This window comes from Ixodes scapularis, unplaced genomic scaffold, assembly GCF_016920785.2.
Source record: "Ixodes scapularis isolate PalLabHiFi unplaced genomic scaffold, ASM1692078v2 PGA_scaffold15__6_contigs__length_5221840, whole genome shotgun sequence".
NCBI lineage: Eukaryota > Metazoa > Arthropoda > Arachnida > Ixodida > Ixodidae > Ixodes > Ixodes scapularis.
This window is the reverse complement of record NW_024609841.1, coordinates 206,855-216,709: the sequence shown is the minus strand read 5'-3', so window position 1 is coordinate 216,709 and position 9,855 is coordinate 206,855. Positions and strand designations below refer to the sequence as shown.

General features: G+C 49.4%; 2 pseudogenes; both read right to left on the bottom strand.

Moving 5' to 3' along the window:
- Positions 1 to 6,229: 6,229 nt before the first annotated feature.
- On the bottom strand, positions 6,230 to 7,434 carry LOC120848841 (annotated as a pseudogene).
- Positions 7,435 to 8,353: 919 nt separating this feature from the next.
- LOC120848842 lies at positions 8,354 to 9,501 on the bottom strand (annotated as a pseudogene).
- Positions 9,502 to 9,855: the final 354 nt, after the last annotated feature.

Below are 9,855 nucleotides of genomic sequence, written 5' to 3'. Positions count from 1 at the left end.
GTGTACGCAAGGTGCCCTCTAATTCTGTTAGTAACACCGCGTGGCCTGCTTTCCAACGTGAGCCTCCTACCCTGCGGTAAGCCGGTTAATGTACGCAGGCAGCCGAGTCCAGATAAAGTGAGGACCCGGCCAAAACGTGTTTTCCGGGTCCATTGCTTCCCCTCGATGGCAGTGTGTCCACCGAGAACTATGACCTGTCCCTTCGACCTTGCCATACAGCGGGTCTGGGGAGGGCGAAGAGATGTTTGCGGACTGCTGCGCGGGCTCTTTTTTCCGTCATTCACCCCCGAATTCATAGATGCGACTTCAACTGAAGCCGAACTTCGACTTGCTCAAGTCCGCCTTAGCACCAAGTTCGACCTGAGAACGGCCGAGCTGCGTTTTACGTTTCACAGACGCTCCCGCGAACTTCCTTCGTCAAGTCCCGCTCAAGTCGCGAGCGGTCGCGGCCCTCCTCGCCTGGGAGCGAGAATAGCTTGCAGTTTTTCTCATAAAAGTTCTTTCAGACTTTAAAATAAGGTACTTCTCTGAATTTTCTTTATAGCATGTGTTTACCAAACATAAATCGCGAGAGATGATAATGGGAAGTTTAATTATTTTAGCGATTGTACGCGTTTTCTGGACATAATGATGATTTCGTCTAGCAACATACCAAATAGCCGCCAAGCACGCTCTTCGCACGTCCGGACGCTCCAGCCTTCCCTTCTGTGCAAGTTTTCTTCAGTTAAACGGCAAAACTTTTGAGACTCCCCCAACCCTTGAACAGCAGTGGAATGGCCACTAAAAAAAAAACAATCGCCGCGCTTCACCGCTGATGAAATATCTATTCTATCGGGGCTTGTCGGCAAGCATAAAACGATCATTGAATGCAAAAAGACAGACTCCGTATCTTCGAACCTCAAAAACTAGACCTGGGAGAAACTCTGCAATGAGAATAACTGCTTACCGGGTGTTAGTCCACGTTACTCTAATCAGCTCAAGAAGTGTTGGGGGAACCTCAAACAAAAGTGGAAGAACGAGCGCTCGGACGAGAAGCACAAGACCCACAAGACAGGTGAGTGTTCTGTCCCTGCTCGTCCACGTTACTCAGAGGGATCGATCTTCTCTAGCATTTGCGATTGGCGAAAGATCATATTGGGAAAACTCTTCGCGCTTCCTTTTTGTCAGCGTGTGTCATTCCGCATTTTCTTCAGTTCAGTATATAGAAAGATGGTAATATGCGCAATGTTCCGAGTGCCGTGGATTATCCCGCTCCCGTTTAGATCCACTTTAGATCCGTTGTACTGAGGCGCACAGCAGATGTCGACATATCTTCCGTAGGGAGCGGGGAAATAGTTGTTTTGCATGCGAAATGGCATAATATGGCATTGTTTTAGTTTACTCTTACGGCGTTATTGCCTTATTGATCAACCTACCTTTCTATTTTTTACCCGTGTCACAAAAATGTCGTGCTAAAACGTCCCAGCCTCGTCTATGTACGGGAGTGTTTCTTTAGAATATTCAGTATGTGCCTATATCTCGACTGCTTTATTCAAGTGACTTGACATACACGATTGTTCCTTAGGAGGGGGGCCGCCCCCCACACCCATGAGCGCAATTTCTGTGCTTGTGGGGGCAGTAGCGGGGCACATGGCCACCCGCCTTGACAACGATAACGACTCCGACGGAGCGGCCTACCTGCCCCCTGTCCAGAACGAGCCAGTGCTGCGGCTGCTGGAGGGCATGGTCGACTGCGACCCAGTGTACGAGTATGCAGGTACAGTGTTGAGACACATCGATCTGCACTTTAGGCTATTTGTAGGTTGCGTGTGATGGAAAAACATAAATAAAGGGACTCAGAATTCCAGAACGGTGAAGATAAGACGGAAGATATTTACAGTCGTAAGAAAAAAAAGTAAGAAATAAAGCGGTGTAGATATATAAACAAAGTTCAGTTCGGCAAATCCGCTTACGGCACGATGTTGCATGTCGGCATTGGCATGGAGTTGGCAGGCTCGCTTGGCACAAGCGGATGTTTCCCAGCAAGCTTGGTTAACAGCCCCACGGGCCTGAATTTGTTTGTCCGGGCTCTTCCTTGCCTGCCGGGACCACTGCTGTCAAGCCGGGTTCCGTGTCGTGCCCGCCCTTTTTTCACGTATCACAAGCCTGTGTCATCTTCCTCTCATCACGTCTTCCTTTTTCATTGTATCCATCTCTTGCTTTGGCCTTGCTGTCTTAGTCTTCTAGTTACTCACACCTTCACCACGTTCACTGCGTCTTCTTTCTCGTTTTTTGCTCAGTCCAACTCACAGTTTTCATGTATGTCGTTTTTATCATCCTTGGTTCCCCCCCCCCCCCCCATCACAGTGTGCACCTCACAAGGGATTGGTAACACAGAATCCATTCTATAGCTTTGTGGTAATGTGGCACAAATTAACCGGTCACAATGGCGCCCAAGCGTGGTATGCTACTCACTCGCAGGAATTTCACGGGGCTTGGTTTTTTTTTTTTTTTTTTTGGTAAGCTTTTTTTTACTCCCCGTGTTTCCTACCGTCCCGTTCTTCGGTCACGTCCGCGTTTGTTGTATTGGTTTGTTTTTGACCGTTCGTTTTGTGACTGCGGCAATAGTTTCGCACGCTTGTGTTGGTTTCTGGGGGGCGTTTCTTTGTTTGTGCTTGCAGCCATGCTCACACGGGAGCAGGAAGCTGCAGTGGCCGCAGCGGCACAAATGAACCTGCTCAAAAGGTCACGGTGATATGCAACTTCGTGATGCAGCGCATGGCCCTCACGCCTGGCCAGCAGGAGACCCCGCCGCAAGAGCCCCGACCACACTTGACTGTACCAGTCTACGTGGGGTACGACGGCGTTAAGTCCGTGGCAGACTTCCTGGGGGAGTTGCAGACGTACTACCTTGCCTCCGGTGCCTCGAAAGCCTTCATCATGAACCGCATTGTCCCGCTGGCGTTGCAAGCCAGTGCTAGAAGCTGGTTGGGGTTGCAGGCCCCGTTCACGAGCCTGGCGGTCTTCCAGACAAGGCTTCGAGAAGGGTTCCTGCCTGTGGGCTACGCAACGCAGATTCTCCAAGAGCTCGAGGCAAGGCCGCAGCACTTGGACGAAATTCAAGACCGGTACGTTCAGGTCATGCAAGAGCTCTTCAAGAGGGCGGACCCGAATACACCGGAATCGGACAGAGTAGCTCGGGTCAGAAGACAGTGCCACTCAAGATACCACGCCTACCTCATCAACCATACCTTTGAGACCCTTGAAGAGCTAGCCCGAGGTGCCTGGCTCATCGAGGAAGCTCTTCATGCTGAGCGGAACTACGTGCCGCCGCCACCAGCCAAGTACGCACTCAAACCAGCATGCCCCGAGGCCTCCACGCAAGTGGACTGTTCGAATGAGACCTCTCTTCCTCACCACATCAACCGGGAGAGTTGGTGTGACATGTATGGCGTTCGCCCATGCAAGATAAGCGGATGTTCGACTAACTCTCATCAAGAGGCACCTGGCGGTCACAGCAGTGCCTGTGACGATCTCGGGTAGGGGTCGCCACGACAGGTGGAAGGTCGTTGGCCGTGCCCTATCACAAGTTGGGGCCCAACGGAGATCACTACCGAAGCGAACCATCTTTATCAGTGTGCTCCTGCAAGTGCTGGGGAGAACTGGCACGCTGCGGTCGAAATCCCGCAGCAAAGCAGTATTGACCTCCGCCACAACGGAACAAGCCCTCCCCACAACAGCTAATCGCAAGCCTGGTAGAGGCCTTCCCATAGTGGTTCTTTACCCGATCACCGGAGGCGGGCACCTCGGTGCGGGTGACCTAAGCAGGCAACTGTTGTCGGACTGCTGCTACGAGTGCGAGCAGCCCGGCCACCAACGAAGCCAGTGTCCAAGACTTTTGGACACTACAAACAAGAGGTGGCACGAGACGGCGGGAAAGGGGCTGGAACCAGAACAACCAGGGAAACTACCACGGCCGCCGATGCTGAAACCAGACAGCCACTGGCTGAAAGCCGTTACAGTCCCGGTGCTGCGGCAGTGAGGCTGCAGCACAGATTCCATCGGAATGTCGAATCCAGCCCGAGCCTATCATCATTGAACTGTGCATGATGATCGCTTTGCTCGGTTTTCCTTTTGCCGCACTTTTGAATTCTGGGGCCGCTATCTCAATTAGAGGGGATTTTGTTTTCGAACTCTGCAAAGCAAAAAAAGATAAGTCTCCGGGAATGCGAAATGCGACTACAGTTAGCTTCTCTGACAAACTTCGAGAGACCCGAGAAAATCTAGACGTCGCCCGAGTGCAGCAGTCGTAACGGTACAACCAGGGGCAACGTGACCTGCAGTTCGAGTTGTCGCAATTTAATTTAGATACAGCTGACGGCAGCAAAGGGCTGGAACCAGAACAACCAGGGAAACTACCACGGCCGCCCATGCTGAAACCAGACAGCCACTGGCTGAAAGCCGTTACAGTCCCGGAGAGCAGTTAGGCCGCAGCACAGATTCCATCAGAATGTCGAATCCAGCCCGAGCCTATCATCATTTAACCGTGCATGACGATCACTTTGCTCGATTTTCCTTTTACCGCACTTTTAGATTCTGGGGCTGCTATCTCAATTAGAGGGGATTTCGTTTTCGAACCCTGCAAAGCAAAAAAGATAAGTCTCCGGGAATGCGAAACGCGATTACAGCTAGCTTCTCTGACAACCTTCGAGAGGCCCGAGAACATCTAGGCGTCGCCCGAGTGCAGCAGTCGTAACGGTACAACCAGGGACAACGTGACCTGCAGTGTATTTCATGCAGTGCAATTTATAAACGTTGTACCTTGTGCTAACGGCTTGTAATCCAGATACGGGTTTACCCCTCTTGTGATAGGGGACAACTTTCAACCTGGCAGCCCTTCTATGGACGTCGCAGAGCCAGAGGCAAGTGCCAGTGCCACAGCAGCTACAGGAGCAGACCCGGGTCCCCCCACCGAGCAGACCGTACCTGCTCCTGCAACTGCTTCAAGCTGCAGCAGCGACAGGGTGGCGGCGACTCAGGATGAAGGCAGGCCGGCCAGAGGGAGGATGGTGCTCCTAGAGCAGGCTCTCTCAGCAGAGAACGGTGTACGAAGTTCTCTGCTGAGGGCAGAGTCTGCCATCCGAATCAAGCTCCTTGAGGAGGAGCAGCAGATGAAGGTGGCAGAGCACCAAATAAAGGTGGCAGAGCACCGCGTGCGGCTCCAGGTGGAGCAGACGAACTTAAAAATTGCGGAGTGGAAGCTCAGGGAGCTTCAGCAGGGAGCTGAAAAATAAAAAGCAGTGCCAACGCCTCGACTTTTGAAGGGATCTAATTTATTTCACAGAAGTTGAAAGCTGGGGCTATATCCAGAAAAGGATAGGGTGCGATTTCAGCTTGTTTCACATTAGGCATGCTTTGGTGAAAATGCATAATTACATAATGGCTCCTGCCTTTTATCTATTATCATTTGGACTAGTAAAAAGCCACTGCACAGTCACTACAGCAAAGGGTATGGCAATATTTTCGCATTTTTATTGGTGAATAAACAGGAATAAAAAAAACAGTAAAGGCATTTGTGAAATATACACAATAAAAACTTATTAACATATGAACATACCTCCAGACGATGCTTATAGGACAGTTTCATTGGACGCCGTGCTATTTACTCCAGTACAATGAAAAAAAGCCACTTTCAAGACAAAAGCTTTAAAGGGGCGATGGAACAATTTTTCGTACTTCGTGCAGATACTGCGTAAAACAAATCCCCAAAGTTTATGAGCTATGAAACATGCTTGTGTTTTTAAACCCGTGCAATAAAAAACGCCGAAGAAAAAAATGAAATAAATGGCAGTTTCCCCCTTTAACTTGCAGCCAGAAAAAGTGGCCAAGTGATTTGGAGACGATTATATGGCACCATTGTTAATCATAGTACAGGACACGCGCCGAAATGCAAAAATTGTTGGTTTGGCTTTTGTCGTCGTTGCAGCACTTGGACACGAGCCACTACCTGAATGATTGCCAAGCTGTTATCACATGCCCAAATCGAATGCTAACGCAATACTATAGGGTCCAATCTGTGAGCCGCATTCAAATATTGTCACTCTGAGGGGGGACTACACCGACAATGCGACCCCTGAGCTTTTGTGAAGGAGTGATTGAAAGAAAATGCTTGCTTTTATCTGAAATTACACTGCAACAAAAATGTTTCTTGGTCAGCGGCATTGCATTCAAGTATACTAGGTTTCCTCTAGTGCCAGTAAGCTTGTGTAAAGTGAAAAACATTATAACTGAATATTGTTCCACCGCCCCTTTAAGGCAAAGCTCGATCAGTCATTGCAGAAGGGAGCTTCCACTTCGAAAGAAGTTTCTACTTGAAGCTTCTTTCGATGATTTGCTCCCGTTTCTCTATGCCCGTGAGGGAGTCCTCCACGGTGTCCACGGCGGGTGGCAGGTGGACTAGCCGTGTGGCCCTCCTCCTGGGTCTGCGTGCCCTGGCACAACTGGCGGAGCTGGGGGAGCTGGAGGCTATGGGTCCTTCCTCAGGCAGGCCAGGTTGCGGAGTGCAGCGCAGGCTGTGATGATCTGCACGGCCCGACGTGGCTTGTGTTGCAGCCTCAAGTCGAGGCAGGGGAAGCGCCGCTTCCAGATGCCAAAGGCCATTTCGACAGAGTTTCTCGTTTTGATGTGGGCCTTCTGGTACCTGATCGTGTGAGGGAATATCATGAGTGGCTAATTAAATTATAATATTGCCTGTAGATCCCTTTCATATCTTTCTCTCGAGTAGCTCGGTTTCAAAATGCTCCAGCACAACGCACTAGCCGCAGACAATGGCAAGCAGGAGAAGCTTCACTTGTCCCGCCTCCAGCATCAGCATCATACATTCGGTAACACATTGGCATCTTGTGCACTTCGTGCATGCATGTGCAGCCAAAGCATGCCAGAATGCATTGAGCGTGCTCTGGAGGCAAGGCAGAAAGACTCCCTGCAGTCCTCACCGTGTCAGTGACTATAATCCTCAATAAGGGCAGATATTTTCGGGGCGAATGTTGCCGCACCCAGTATCTTACTTATTTTGTTCGTACATTATTTAACCATCGCAACTAGCGCACAAGTTGAGCAGTCCTACTACTGTTCCACGTTTGTATATAATGTTTTCCTTGTCTCCACACATAGCCCTACATTTGCTCAGGCGCTTGTAGGATTTACTTGCCTGCCTCGTGGTGTGTTGGCTGGACCGGGATCTGCCAGGGGGGTCATCAGGAAGAAGAAGCAGGCGTAGCCCATGTCCCCAAGCAGCACCCCTGGTACCCGGCGTTCCTCGTACAGCACCCGCACACGGGAGTTATCAAATATCTGGCTGTCGTGTACCGACCCGGGCCAGCTTACAACCACATCGTAAAATTGCAGCTAGGGGCCGGTGACAGCCTGCAAGTAGATTGCGTTGAAATGAAACATGGAGACATGAGCAAGAAAAATTAGTGGCAATCCCTACTGAAAAAAATTATATGAATGTTTTTCTGATATGTTTATTGGACACCTTTTTCATATCAGAACTTATTATTTCATATCAGTTTCCTATGCCGCATATCAGTTACACGAGGCTAGGTGGCGCTAGGTACCGCCCAATTCATGTGCTGCAAAAATATATTTATTTACTCACGCCACCATGTAGATACATTACGCATACCACTAGCATCAGTTGAACATATATATTGAGTGCATACACATACACGGCACAACGAACATGAATACAACAGCACACCCAATAACTACTTCGGAGCTCTGCGTTTCCGCCTTTTATACAGGTCGTTTTGTAAGTACGGAGTTTTTCGGTGACCACCTACGCAATAAATAATATTTTCAGCGTGCTGGATTTTTTTCAGTAATGATCGTACCTCTGAGTGTATTTAGAACGGCTCAGGGGACGAATCTCTTAATAAAAAGTAAACGCTCATGCCGTAATTATTTGAAAGCCAGTAAATCAAGCCGCTCCACTGCGGTTCCAAGTCACGTGTTTGCTTTATCGCGCGGCACGTCGTATACTGAAAAAAACTTATATGAATTTATTTCTTATATGTTTATTGGACACATTCATATAAGTTGGCAAATGTTGCATATCAGTTCTTATATGTCACATATCAGTTTTTGGGTATTTCATATCAGTTCTTATATTGCATATCAGTTTTTGGATATTTCATATCAGTTGGCATATGTTGCATATCAGTTCTTATATGTCGCATATCAGTTTTTGGGTATTTCATATCAGTTCTTATATCGCATATCAGTTTTTGGATATTTCATATCAGTTTCATATGTCGCATATCAGTTTTTAGATATTTCATATCAGTTCTTATATAGATTCATATACTTTTTTTCAGTAGGGATGGTCCCATCGAATGAAGGTGTCGTAATACTCGACAAATATTTCCATTACAAAAACTGCTCAAGTGATGTGTTCTGACAATGTCAATATGAACATTGCAAGCTTGGAAAAGTATGAATATTGCAGTTCATTTGGAAGCGAATATCAAATAACGTATTATTTGAAACTGCTATTAGAAAATTAAAATATTCGTGCAGCCCTACTTTTTGCACATAGAATTCGTGCAGCCCTACTTTTGCACATAGCATCAAGGGGAAAAAAACTGTACTTTCTTAATTTTCAGTGGCCTCGCCAACCATGTCATGTGCCAGACACTTAGAGCAACATGTAGCAGGTTATTCGTTCTGGCTCAGTTTGGCGCAGCAGTTCAACCACTGCATATAGCGAAGCAAAGACGAGAGGGCTTTGACTACAATGTTTGGGGCAGAATTTCCGAATTTCATGCAGTCAAACATGAGCGCATACTCCAATGAATAACATCTCGCGATCGCCACAAGCGTTGCTCTTTAAACTCTAAATTCGGTAAACCGCGAACTCTGCACTCGTTACCTGGACGTTGATTGAGAAAACTCCCTTGCGGTTGCGGAACACCTCCGCGTCGTCGCCGCCGGGGCTCTTGATTCGCACGTGGGTGCAGTCGGTGCACCCGGTGACACCGGGGAATTTCGCAAGTGCGAAGAAATCGAGCATCACCGTGTTGAATTGGGCGGCGCTGGGGAAGTCAACGAGGACCCGGAACAGGTGCCTCGCGATCAGCTGCGTAACTACTCCGACAGCGCGGCACACTGTTGTTTGGGACACGTTCACGAGGTCCCCAGTCACAACCTAGAAGACTCTGCACCATAAAACCGCAGCGTGACCAGCAGGTGCAGCATGGGGGTCAGCGAAAGGCCCCTGCAGTCGGTGCTCGTTTGTAGCGGCAGCATCCCGAGCAGCTCTCGCACGGTTCCCTTCGTAAAGCGGTACCGCGCCAGGAACTGCCCGTCGTTCTAGCGCTCCATTGGGTTCTCCCTATCCTGAATTGATGGTCGCGGGACTCGTGACAAAGGAAACGCGTCCCCGAAGATGATATCGCACGCGCGAGTTGCGAATTCGAAGGCGGAGATCCTCTCGGCGACGTCGCTTCGCCAAGCCGCCATGTTGAAACGACTACGAAGTCACGTTCAAAATAGATCCAACCCAGCCTTGAAATTTGGGCACTTCAAGTTCGCTTCAAGCTCCGTTCAAGACCGGTTCAAGTTAAGGCGCGTTTATGAACCGCGCTTGCTCGTCGCAAGACGGACTTGACCAAGTTGAAGCTCGACTTCAGAGCAAGTCACGTCTATGAATTCGGGGGTCAGGGAGACCTTCGTGCTCCCCCTTGATCCGTACCATCCCCCACTACGTGCGACAGCGGCGGGACGGGGGACACGCCGAGCGACCGGGCGGAACCTGCCGGATGTGCGTCATCGCTGACGCTGCCGGGAGTTTGAGGAGTAGCCGACGGCGGCCAA